The sequence below is a fragment of the Squalius cephalus genome, assembly GCF_949319135.1.
Source record: "Squalius cephalus genome assembly, chromosome: 12".
Classification (NCBI taxonomy): domain Eukaryota; kingdom Metazoa; phylum Chordata; class Actinopteri; order Cypriniformes; family Leuciscidae; genus Squalius; species Squalius cephalus.
Window position 1 is genome coordinate 28,123,332 of NC_137133.1, and position 13,905 is coordinate 28,137,236.

The following is a 13,905-nucleotide window of genomic DNA, read 5'->3' on the forward strand; positions in this document are numbered from 1 at the left end:
CTATTCTAAAACATTCTGAAGGGATTTCTTATTCACGATACAGCACTAGCCTTGAGTACCTTTTATAAAACGAAAAAATATTAAAGCCAAAAAATATGTATCAATGCAACTTTCATGAAGTAAAATCACTAAAAGCCTTCCTTCTGCTGGAAACAATAGTCCCTGACCGTGAACAACAACAGAAGTTACATTATTTCGCCGTTAGATGTTGGCAAAGACTGTCTTTATGAGTGGGTCAGTCAGTAGAGAAGACTATTGAAAGGACTGAAACTTCTTGTGAACAAGAAGCAAGATTCTTTTTGAAAAAGTTGCGATTCTTTTTAAGAAAAGTAGTGATTCTTTTTAGAAAAAGTAGCGATTCTTTTTGAAAAAGTAGCGAATCTTTTTGAGAAAAGTAGCAATTCTTTTAGAAAACGTAGTGACTCTTTTTAGAAAAAGTAGCGATTCTTTTTGGGAAAAGTTGCTATTCTTTTTAAGAAAAGTAGTGATTCTTTTTGAAAAAGTAGTGATTCTTTTTGAAAAAGTAGCGAACCTTTTTAGAAAAAGTAGCGATTCTTTTTGAGGAAAGTAGCTATTCTTTTAAGAAAAGTAGCGATTCTTTTTGAAAAATGTAGTGATTCTTTTGATGAAAAGTATGTTCTTTATGAAAAAGTAGTGATTCTTTTTTTTAAGTAGCGATTCAATTTTGAGAATGTGAGAAATTTTGAAAATGTAGCGATTCTAGTAGCAATTCTTTTTGAAAAAGTAGCGATTCTTTTTGGAAAAGTAGCAATTCTTTTTAAGAAAAGTAGCAATTCTTTTTAAGAAAAGTAGCAGTTCTTTTTGAAAAATGTAGCTATTCTTTTTAGAAAAATCAGCGATTCTTTTTAAGAAAAGTTACAATTCTTTTTGAAAAATGTAGGGATTCTTTTTGAAAAAAGTAGCGATTCTTTTTTAAAAAAAGTAGTGAATCGTTTTACGAAAAGTAGTGATTCCTTTTGAAAAAGTAGCGATTCATTTTACGAAAAGTAGCTTTTTTAAAAAAAAAAAGTAGCTTTTTTTTTTTTTTTAAGTAGTGATTCTTTTTTTAAAAAAAAGTAGCGATTCAATTTTGAGAAAAGTATAGCGATTTTTTTTTTGTAGAAAAATGTAGTGATTCTTTTTTGAAAAAGTAGTGATTCTTTTTAGGAAATGTAGCGATTTGAATAAACTTAATGATTCATTTCGGATGGATGTAGCTTTTTTTTTATTTTTATGTAGCGATTCTTTTTGAAAAAGTAGCGATTCTTTTTAAGATTAATATAATTTATACAACTATAGGACCATGATAATTGTAGTTATAATTTCTTAATTGTAATTGCGAATCAAACATAACACCCACACACACATTCCATATCAAATTACTCAATGAATCAAGCTTGTAAAATAGTGACTGCCATTTTCAGCAACTTTACAAATGTGACCCCTAACCTGACCTATTTTTGTTCTAAACTTAACAGAAGACAGATTATGTTCTTTGAATCAGTCGATACTGGATTCATTCTGCCATTTCTTGTCATCTATCTTACAGCTACTTGAGCAGATTGAGGTAGTATACCTGTACTCATTTGGGAGTTTTATTATGAATAGCAAGATCATTTGTCCTCCACTATCTCATTAAATCACACTTTCACTTCTCTGTGAAATACAGTAGAAGTGCAATTTTCACATCAGCCTGTGCAAAATTGAAGGGAGATTAGGATAGAAAGGATACACATTGATTATTCTGTACAAATCAAATTATGTGTGCATATAACTTATTAAAATAACAGCTTTAAATGGAATCATTCACCCAATAATGAAAATTCTGTAAATTCCATTATTTATTCACCCTCAAGTCATTTCAAACTGATAAGGAAAACACAAAAAAAAAATTGTAGATGTGTGTGTGGATGAGTAAATAATGACAGAATTTTCATTTTTGGGTGAACCATTGCTTTAAACCAAAAGCATTTACTAAAAATAAAAACTAAATAAATAAATAAATAATAAATTATGTAACAACATTTCACTATGTGTTAAGAATCCTCAGTTCAGACAATCAGAATTTTTAGGTACATATAAATGAATACTACCTACTATTTTTCTAGTATTTAATACTTTTTTTCCCCTTTTCACCCTGATGTGAGTCTATAAACCGTAGATTCATCCTTTAGACAACAATAACGATGGAGCCAATGGAGGATGGCTGACTTATTCAGTGTGGAATGGTCCTTCATTGGCTTATCATTTCCCATTACATGGTATAGAGGCACTACCTGTGCTCCTTTCAATGCAGAGGTCATTAAAGTGTTCATATTAATGTGTCCCCCTATGAGGCCAATGTGCTCATATTTCATAAGTCTCAGCTCATAATGCCAAAGTATTTGTAGCAGACCTAAGAGAAGAAAGAGAATAATAATAATTGCAACAACATTAATTTAATCAAGTACACACACACACATCTTTCCTTTTCTCTGTTAAACAATGTTAGTAAAGTTTTCACAAAAAAACAATAAAAAAATAATAATACAAAAGTACTATACTCTAGGTTTTTTTTTTTTTTTTTTTTTCACTTCTTAAGTAATTGCATTTTATGTCAAAATCTTACTACTAATAAACAGGACATTGTGTGACATACAAGTGTGTGCATATACATGCATTTTTGAGTGCTGGTGAAGAACTGTGTGGAAAACAACTAAGACTACAGTTGCATATAGAAAAACCCAATCCGTCAAGCATTTAATCCGACGTTAGGCATTATATCTTCCTTTGCAATTCAATACTACACCCCCAGAAATGCCCTGAGTTGACTCTGTGGACTGCCAGGGGGTACCATTGTGTAAGATGCTGTACTACAGAAGAATAATATATATCCAAAAATCAAGTTTCAAAGCAAGTGTTCTAAAGCAAATGCCAGGGCCCCCTAGGAACGTTTCTTCACCTCAGTTTTTCTTTTTGTGTAACAGTGGAACTCGTGTTCTCTCCTTTACGCTACAATAGAATCAAAAGTTCCTGCCGAGCAATTTATCAAACCACAACATCAATACAAGCTCCCTTTGTATAGTGAGAGCTTTAAGAGAGGTGGTTGAGATAATGGAAAAACATCGTGAAGCAGCATGAAGTCAAGTTCAGACGCTGTCGGAATGCATAATCACACCACTATAAGGAAACACTCTGACACACAAAACCTTTTTAAAACATCACCATATTTTCCCAACAATATCAAATAAATTGGACTAGATTATTTTCACTGGGAGCACTATTATAAATGAAGCAATATCCACGGTTTATTTAACGTCTCAGCTTCATAATTTGAAGGCATTGGCATTGATGTTTTGTCTTTCTTTGTGTAATTCTTTTATCTCATCTCAAGAATTAGGAGATTTATTGAGGTATTAAAAATATAGACAACCTGACAGTCAAGGCAAAGGATGATTATTTGACATTATTCTAACATGTCACAGCCATTTTAATGATTTTTTGTCCTCAACAAATGCATGAAAGAATGTGCTGAAAAAACTTATTTCTCACACAAATGATAAATCTATACACACATATATGTGCAAAATTATCTGCTCCTAATTTCAGTTCATGTAAACTCAGAAAATCAGAAAATGAGAATTAATATTAACTGTACATCAGTATTATAACCATTTTTTACTAATTTTATCCGTTTTCAAATTATGAAAATTTATTTTTGTCTATTTTTTTGCCCAGTTACCTGTTCCATCTCATGATTAATTGCATCATCGTATTGCTAAAACAAAGTGCAAATATATGATACGATACTACTTTTTAAATCCCCCAAAAAATATTTTATTAGAGCAGCAGAAACACAAACACACACAAACCCATTAAATAAGATAAAATACAACAACAAAAAAAAAAAAATCTACAAACAAATGTTTAGCATACAAGAATGACAAATATACTGCTATTCATACTAAACCATGCCTAAAAAAAATAGGAATAAGCTAGCCTGGTTAAAACCAGACCATTCTCAGTAGTAACTGAGTTATGGTCTGGCAAAGCTCCTTTAATAACTCATTTCCAAAGGGGCGTCACCAACGGACGTCGCTCAAATGCCTCTGGGCGCAATTGGATAGACCTAAAACTCCTAAAACCAATCAGAGCGATCGGCATCGTGTAAAGCCATATGCGGTGTCCCAAAGTTACACTATACGCCATAAAAGTATGTACTCTTTTTGTGAAGAAAATGTATTTACTTTTGAATGTGTAGCAAAAAAGTAGGCAAGCTTTGGGACATACTACTTCGTCATCTTTATCGGACGGATCTGTCGCGTGCATCCTGTCATGTAAACTGCCCTGTCAATCATCTTGTCACAGTTAAAATCCTCTATTAAATCTAATTTAATTTCCTACCGTTTCGGAGAGAAATGTAGTAGCACGTTCATCTGCCAGTGGGTCTTTCATGGAGACTGTCCTCATGTGTTTGCAATTTGAATATAATAATGCATTTAAAAGTTGGTGCGCTTCACCAACGGAGTGCCCCTGGGCGCAATTGGATAGACCTAAAACCAATCAGAGCGATCGTCATCTTATAAAGCCCGCCTCAACATTTCTGATTGGTGCCGTGATTTCGAGGCCATGGAAATGGGCTTGAATGAGCTCTTTTTGTGAGACTACTTGCAGAGCAAATCTAAATTTGCCGGAAGTTGTCTGGGTTTTCCCAGGCTAGGAATAAGCTGTACCTAATACATATACTCTTCTATGTGTATATCAATGCACATTATTTAAAATCCAAATAAAGTTATTAATAAAGTTTTTAGATTTGTAGCTATTAATCCTCACCTCATGGGATGCTTCCAAAAAAAGAAAAATATCTATGAAATATTTAGAAACTGTTGACAAACTGTGTCAAAGATAGATATATATATATATATATATATATATATATATGTATTATATATATATATATATATGTATTATATATATATATATATATATATATATATATATATATATATATATATATATATATATATATATATATATATTTCTTAGTACATATAAAACGGAGTAATATTTTTGAGGGATACAAAATACATTTTCTCACGGCGGATCTCTTAAATTCTAGTGGGGATCAACCTTCTAGAACGTTGCCCGTAGGCTAAGATTAAATGAATAGAAAACAATCTTTCACTTGTGTCATCCATACAGCAACAGAGTGTGACAGATGCCTGGAGCACAGGTCTGGCAGTGTCTGCAGTGACAGCTGTGCATCAAGGTCACATCAAATGATGCTGGTGCTTCATACTTCAGAGAAATGGAACTTTAATCCCATATAACTTAACACAGTAAGGTTCGTTATTTTGAATTAAATTGTGATACAGAAGTTTACCTATGTATCATCTTTTTACTCTTTTAATTAATTTTCCTTGCTTTTATTTTGTGATTTCTGTTAGTGATTACTTTCTGTAAAGTACTTTGAATTGCCATAAATGTGCTATATAAATAAACTTGCCTTGCCTTTTGTTACTGTGGTAAAATTACTGCTTCTAATAATTCTAATAATTTCATATACAGTGGGGTGAAAAGTCTTTAAAGTCGAGATAAACAGCTGTCCAGTGTTTATCTCGTATTAATGAGATAAACCATATTTTTATATATATATATATATATATATATATATATATATATATATATATATATATATATATATATATATATATATATATATATACATATTTTAGATAAATATATTTTACCATATTTCTTCTTTTTTTTATCAATCATTATTTTTGCCTACATTACTATTTTTTATACCTTTACGTCTGTCTGTAGGTTTTGCAAATATTCAAGAAATGAAAAGTTTTAAAAAGAGCTTGTGACTGAACCTCAAACTGTCAGTAAAACCTCATAACCCCATGCACCCGCCTCTTTTGTGAATTAAGTAAATGAATATTTGTTTTATTTATTTGAGGAGCGGAGAAGAGTGTCATAGCATTTGCGTTCGAGTCATAGCCAATACTGTCTTAAATAGCCTGTGCGTATCACGTCATCTTTTATAACGTGCGTGAGATTAGAGATATTTAAAAAAAACGCACTCACAATAAACTGCATAACCTTTAAGTTGATAAAAACTTAATGTGATTCACTTACTACCTCAGTTGCGGCCATTCTAATGATGTAAAAAAAACGAGGCTTATGTCCGAATTTGGATGGTCAAAAACCTTGTAACTCTATTTGAGCTTGATTTTGGTCAAATGTTTTAATACAATAATACAATGACACATTCAAGTGATTGAGCATATATATCAATTTAAAACGAGGTTTCCGCACGACAGTGACGATATACAGTATAATCATAGGGTATAACAGGGCTAAAGGTGCACCAGGGTAAAAGGCGCATTTGACTTGAAACCTTTAAACCACTAGATGGCACAAAATTCAGCTCCGCACTTGTCTTAACCGTTTTTGATGATGCACGTGAAGATATGTAAAAGTATGGTATGGGGTAAAAGGCGCCCCTGCTTTTGGGGCTAAAGTAAGAATAATTAGCACGATAATAAAGAGCTGGCTGACTTTTATGTTTGATATGACATGGTTAGATTCAAATGGTTGGGTGTCCACCTTATATAATCACCATTATAATGAAACCATCACATTTTAAAAATATATGATATTAATCATATTATATAATAAAATATAATATTCATTGTTACTACTTAAAACTATATTAAATTATTGTGGGTCTCATTCAATGCTTTTCAGAATTTTTACTTTTTATATAATATTTTTTCTGTATTTTTAAAATGAACATATTTTAATGACAGCGTATTTATTGAACAAAAATGAATTCTTATTCATTAAATGAAAGTATACATATAAGGTGTGCCTTTAGCCCCATTGTACTATATTGTATCTGACAGCACTTTGGTTAGTATGTACAAATGTGTGAGAGAAGACCCCTCTAAGCATGTAGCTGGATTTGCTGACCTGGCTAAAGCCAGACTCCTGGGTCATGTATTTTTTAAAGGCTTTCAGCTGACGAAATGACAAAGAAAAGCTCTACAACTGACGCTCATCAGCGTTACTGAGAGCAGGGAATGCCCATCGGTGGAATCCCAGGTCGCTGGGAAAAGCCCTAGTTGAGTATTGTGCATTTAATAAAATAGAATACCCATTATTGAGAGAACTCAAATGGTTCAGAGAAAACAATTCCCTGAGCTAATTTAGTTTAGTTAATTGGCTACAACAGTGTGTTTTGTGCTATACATTAAAGAACACAAGTCCCATTACAGTAGATTAACAAATAGATGTCAAACAGCGCAAAGCATCACATTAAAAATTTCATTTAATACGTAAAATGCTGGTCCGAATCATAAATGGCAAACTCATCTCAAATGATTTAAAGTCACTGCTTTCAATTAAAATATCAAATAGGAAAATATAGTGCTGCATATTTAATGGAAATCAAGGAAATCAAGTGTAATATTGCTTTCACTCGTGCTCAGATTATGAATCAAAACTGTGACTCCAAACACAAGGAGAGAGACAGATGCATGCATGAAGCAGTAAGGGACTGAGACAGGCCACTATTAAATATTGAAATATTGCTCCATTCAGCCACAGGCTTTATAAGCTGGATGTTTTTCTATTTTGCCTGCTCATAAATCACAGTCAGTTGTAGTCTCGATCACAACTCCAATGACTGCTTTTTAAATCTCAACTGAATTGTCCTGCGTTCACGCAGGCTATAAGGTGTCAAGTCAAGTCAAGTCACCTTCATTTATAGCTTTTAACAATATGGACTGTTTCAAAGCAGCTTTACAGTGATAATAGGAAATTAAAGTAACAGAGATTGTTTTGGCTTTATAGCAGCTCTAGAATAAAATTATTGTCTAGCAAAAGTTAGTTTTTGTCGATTCACTTCCGTTGCAAAGATCATTAGTTATTAACTTACGGGCCGCTTACACGAAACCGTTCTAACAGAAAACCCTTTACGTGCTCCAGCCCGCTCATTCGCAGAATTATTTATCGCTTCCAAGTAGCCAACTGGAACTATTTTGACAACGTTTTATCTGTACAGAGGTAAAGGGAAGGAGAAGGGGCCTTCACAGGGGAGAAACTAGCTGACACTTCAGGACTGCGTTGTCGTCATGTCCAGGCACAGGTCCTTCATGAGATCTGGATACGGCCTGGATCCAGCGGACTGCGCGCGATAAACAGAGAGACTAATGTTAGCGTAGATGCCATTCTTCTTATGATGTAACGAGTACATCAGGATTTATGGGGAGTGTTCCCGGTTCCAGCTGACCTAATCTATGCAGCCTAACGTTGAATTATAGAAGTTTATAAAAGATATGTGTTTTTAGTCTAGATTTGAACTGACAGAGTGTGTCTGCTTCCCCGACAAGGAAGACTGTTCCAGAGTTTTGGTGCTAAATAGGAAAAGGATCTACCGCCAGCAGTCGCTGGGTGGTCATGCTACATGTTCTTATAAATGATTGTGCTCTTATGAGAAGGACAGTTTTAATTTTCCATCAGTGTGGAAGTATGTCGCAAGACACCAGTCTTTTATAGTGTGGCCTTGGCAACAGTGCATTTGATACAACAGAGTAGGATACATAAAATGCTAGCTATACTATAAGCCCTAGCAAGACAAAGGAATATTTGAGAAATGTTAACAGCCATTGCAGCAGGGCTGCCGTGAGACTCACGCAATTGACACTTTTCACACGCTCTCACGCCACACATCCATTTTCTCACGCACAGAAAAATTGCGGAGCAAAGAGGTACTTTTAATATTAAACTAATTCTCAGCTCTTAGATTCCGTCAATTTTATTACGAAATTCAGACAAAAATACGTTTGGCGCTTGTAAATGTGACGTGACAGATCACTGAGCGCCTTAGTTCAAGTGCACGTGAACCGATCATGTGTTACTTTTTTATTTAAAGATGCAGTACAACTTACCGAAAGTATACATAATATCGACCAATTAGTGTTTTTCAACCACGGAAAGAGGTCAATGTAACAGCAGGAGAACACATAACGTTACATTTAGCTCAGGAAAGCCATTAATGACCATAGCATGTTAATTGAATAGAAAAAATAGCTAGAGAGGAGATTTTGCTGAGCACTATTACATATTTATTATATTTTTACTTATGTCATTAAATAATAGTTATTATAACAAAAACTGCATTATATTTAATTTAATTTGTTATTTCCAACCTTTAATAATACCAGCAGATTGGGCCCTCTATGTTTACAGCATTTGGTGAGATTATTTTTTTAAATAAAATGTAAAATAAACATGTATCCAAATTAGTCAATATTGAATCAAAATCGGAATCAAATCACAAGAATGGAATTGAAATCTTGAAATTTTTGTCAAGCAATAATAAAAGCTGTATCCTACCAGTCATTGTACAATGTAAACATTGTAACATGTTGTCACTAAACTTCATAAAATTCTATTTAGTTACCAAATGTTTTGACAATCACAATTACACTTATTGTGATGCAGTATTTGTTTTTACATACCCCCCCCCCCCCCCGCCAAAAAATAAAAAATAAAATAAAATCTCACTCCAAGCTAAACTCAAAAGTTGGCAGCCCTGCATTGCAGTGTACAAATTGTGCTGTGAGCATGTGAAAAGTGTGTTTTCTAAAAGTCCACAGCATTAAATGTGCTTATAGTTTTTCTTTATGAATGACAGCGCTGCAGCTTTTCCAGGAGGAAGCCCTCAATTCAGCATAGCGTGAGGTAGCGCAACTGCATGCTAAATAATTGATTATGTACATAAAGCAATGCAGGAGGAAAGAGGGGCAGGACAGAACCTTAGAAGCCTGTAAATAAATCCACAAACACCTAAGCTTCAGCACAGCACCCTGGTTTCTATTTTGTTATCTGGTGTAATCCACAAAATGAGCCCACGAGTGACTGTAGCTTTCTAATATAAATCTATAGATAAAACTGTCAGTCTGACATACTTGTGGCTATTAAGAAATGTATTAGCTGTGGCACAGCATCTTCGTGTGAGATCTTGCTGGAGTCTTTAGGGACTATGCAAATACACCATAAATTGCACAGGGAGGGGGAAAAACGTTTGCATTATTCATAAAGGATGCCTTCAGAAATTACAGCGCACTACACTGCAGGTGCACTTTTAAATATGAATCGCAATTAACAGGAAATATTAGTGGCCAAGTCATTTATTTTGTGATTTGTAGATGTATGGAAGATATGTAGATACACAAAGCAAGCTGTGACAAGGATATCTTTTGTCACAAAGTGCACTGAAAAAATATGCATTATGAACAAAGTAAACTTAATTTGGCTCTAATTTGTTAAACCAGACAAAGGAGTGGAAAAAAAAAATCCAGCACTGAATGTTTACAGTATAAAATCAAAACAAACTTGCAGTCCATACACTTACAAAATGTTGCATACTGTATCGGAACATGTTCCAAAGACTATTTGAAATTCCATTTCAATGGCTGGATTTTTAAATTGCCCTTACAAGTCATATTTACATCTTCTGAAATGTGAACTGTCAGTCAAAATAATATTAGGTGAATTGTTTTTTTTTCTTTTTTAACATCATCTTTTCAGACAAAAGAAATTGCCTCAAAATACTGAGACATATTCATTGTATATATACATACCCCCCGCCCCCTTCCCCCTTCCCCCATCCCCCATCCCTCCCTAACAAACAATCTATAAGTAAGATAATAGATCACAAAATTACCTCTTTCCACTGAATGATATATAGTGGCTTGATTTTTTTCATTACCTAAATAAATTCCTAAAGCCAATGGTGATGACAGTCATTACTCAGAGGGATTGTAAAGGCTTTTAATATTCCAAAGAGCAACTCAAACTACAGCTCCATGTTGCAGAATTAGCCGACAGATGGTTGTGCCAGCATGAGTATAATGGTAAATAAACGTATCAGAGAAGGCCTGAGCTGCTCCTTAACCATCCAGGTGGACATGGGTGTGAAAGTGCACGGCAACATGCATATTAGATAGATCAGCTTAAATTATCAGTGAGTGCAGCAATTGGCTGGCTGTTGGTGTTTATACAGCTACCATACATGGCAATGACAAACCAGGTCCCTCTGTAGCAGCTCTGATGACAAATTTAAACTCAAAACGCTTCACTTATAGCTCGATTTCTCCTATCCAAGTTTAATGTGCAGAGACAATTACAAGAACGCCATTTGTAGTTTGACTTCCAGATGAGTGTTATCACTGTGGCGCTTTTAAAATATTGATTTGTTTATTTGAGTGCATGGTCAACTTCTGGCTCAACTATTGGCTTTTATGGATCATCATTCTCCATGCTTTTCGGTCAGTTAACAGCAGTATGAATGTTAACAGCTCTTTTTATTGTTGCTGTTTTATTTGATTTTAATTCAATTCACATGTATTTGTATAGCGCTTTTCACAATACATATTGTGAAAAGCAGCTTTACAGAAAATGCATGTCTACATTACAATTTATGTTATCAGAGGTGACTGTCCAAGTTATGCATTTCAGAATACCACATATACCACAATCACACAGTTAGCCAACAATATTAATTTAACAATATATTAATTTAAGGTAGAAACAATGAGCTCATTGAAGTAATGAATACATATTTGTTAACAAATATCTGATGTTAGTGAGAATAAAAATAAAAATTTTACTTTTATGTCAATCTGCATATGCGCTGGACATTGGTTTTACTCACTCCTTTGAAGGCATCTCGAGTAAACCGCTACATATTTAACGTAGCACACAAAAGACCTGAACCGTAAGCGTTGAGACCTGATTTAAAGAATATGGAAATATGTTGTGCATAACCCGCAAACCATTGCTCTCCTGTGCGCCAACCAACACTTCACACATCTGCCACCTACTGGCTAGGAGTTTAAAGCGTTTGAAGAGTTTGACGTTTCTGGTTGCAAGCCATTAAACAGATGATTACCCTACTATTAAAGCATGAATATGATGTAAACAATAGATCTACATATGCAGTTCATGGGGCATGATGTATTAGCTCTACAGTTACAGAATTAAATAACATTTGAAACTATAACATTTTACATAGGTTTAAATTTTATCTATAACATTACCTCACAGTTCTGACTTTCTGACAATTGCCAGTTTATATGAAGTCAAGTCAAGTCAAGTCAAGTTTATTTATATAGCGCTTTTCACAACATAGGTTGTATCAAAGCAGCTTCACAGTATTAAATTAAAACAATACATCAATGTTTGTTTCTAGTGGAACGTCCACGTTTGGTAATGCTGATCAATAGTATCGTTGATTGATTAATTAAATTAAATATCCCCAAATATCCCCAACTGAGCAAGCCAAAGGCAACAGTGGCAAGGAACCGAAAAACTCCATCAGGTGACCTGATGGAGAAAAAAAAAAAACCTTGGGAGAACCCAGGCTCAGTCGGGAGCCAGTTCTCCTCTGGCGTTTATGAACTAGAGGTCGGATTTAACTGTAAGATTAAAAGTATTATATGAATGGCTGGCTGAAGAGATGCGTCTTTAATCTAGTTTTAAACTGGGAGAGCGAGTCTGAGCAACGAACAGTATCAGGAAGACTATTCCAGAGTTTTGGAGCTAAATGTGAAAATGCTCTCCCTCCTTTGGTGGATCTGGATATCCTAGGTATGACCAAAAGCCTCGAATTTAGTGATCTTAAAGAGCGCGATGGATTATAGGGCGATAGAAGATCCGTTAAATAGACTGGAGCTAAGCCGTTTAGGGCTTTACAAGTCAGTAGCAATACCTTGTAATTAATACGGAACTTTATAGGTAACCAATGTAGTGATGATAAAATTGGTGTTATATGATCATATTTTCTTGATCTAGTTAGAACTCTAGCGGCGGCATTTTGGACTAACTGTATCTTGTTTATTGAGGCTGCAGGACAACCAGCTAATAAAGCATTACAGTAATCTAGTATCGAGGTCATGAATGCATGAACTAACTTTTCTGCGTCAGAAACTGATAGCATGTTACGTAGCTTAGCAATGTTTCTAAGGTGGAAAAAGGCTGTTCTTGTAACATATAAAATATGATTTTCAAAAGACAGGTTGCAGTCTAATATAACACCCAGGTCTTTTACTGTAGAGGATAAAGTAACAGGACATCCTACTATGTTAAAGTTGTATTGTGAGAGGTTTTGTGGGTGGTTTTTTGAACCGATGATTAGTACCTCTGTCTTGTCTGGATTTAATAAAAGAAAATTGCACGTCATCCAATCTTTTATATCTTTAACACACTCTGTCAATTTGGATAATTTAGCGTTTTCATCTGGCCGTGATGAAACATAGATTTGAGTGTCATCAGCATAACAATGGAAACTAATTCCATGTTTCCTTATAATATTTCCAAGTGGCAGCATATATATTGAAAATAACAGAGGGCCTAACACAGATCCCTGCGGCACTCCATAGTTTACTGGAGTTATGATCGATTTTTCTCCATTTAAATAGACAAAATGGTAGCGGTCAGATAAATACGATCTAAACCAGCTTAATGCTTGTCCTTGAACACCAGTATAATTTTGTAGTCGATCTAAGAGTATTGTGTGATCTATAGTATCGAACGCAGCACTAAGATCAAGTAAAACTAATATTGAGATACAGCCTTGGTCAGAAGCTAAAAGTAAATCATTTGTGATTTTAACGAGCGCAGTTTCAGTGCTATGATGCGGCCTGAATCCTGACTGAAACTTTTCATAGATGTCTTATTCATGCAAGAAAGAGCCCAGTTGGGCGGACACAACTTTTTCTAGTATGTTAGACATAAAAAGTAGATTTGAAATGGGTCTATAATTTGTTAGATTATGTGGATCTAATTGTGGTTTCTTAATGAGAGGTTTTATAACTGCCAGTTTAAATGTTCTTGGAACATGACCTAAAG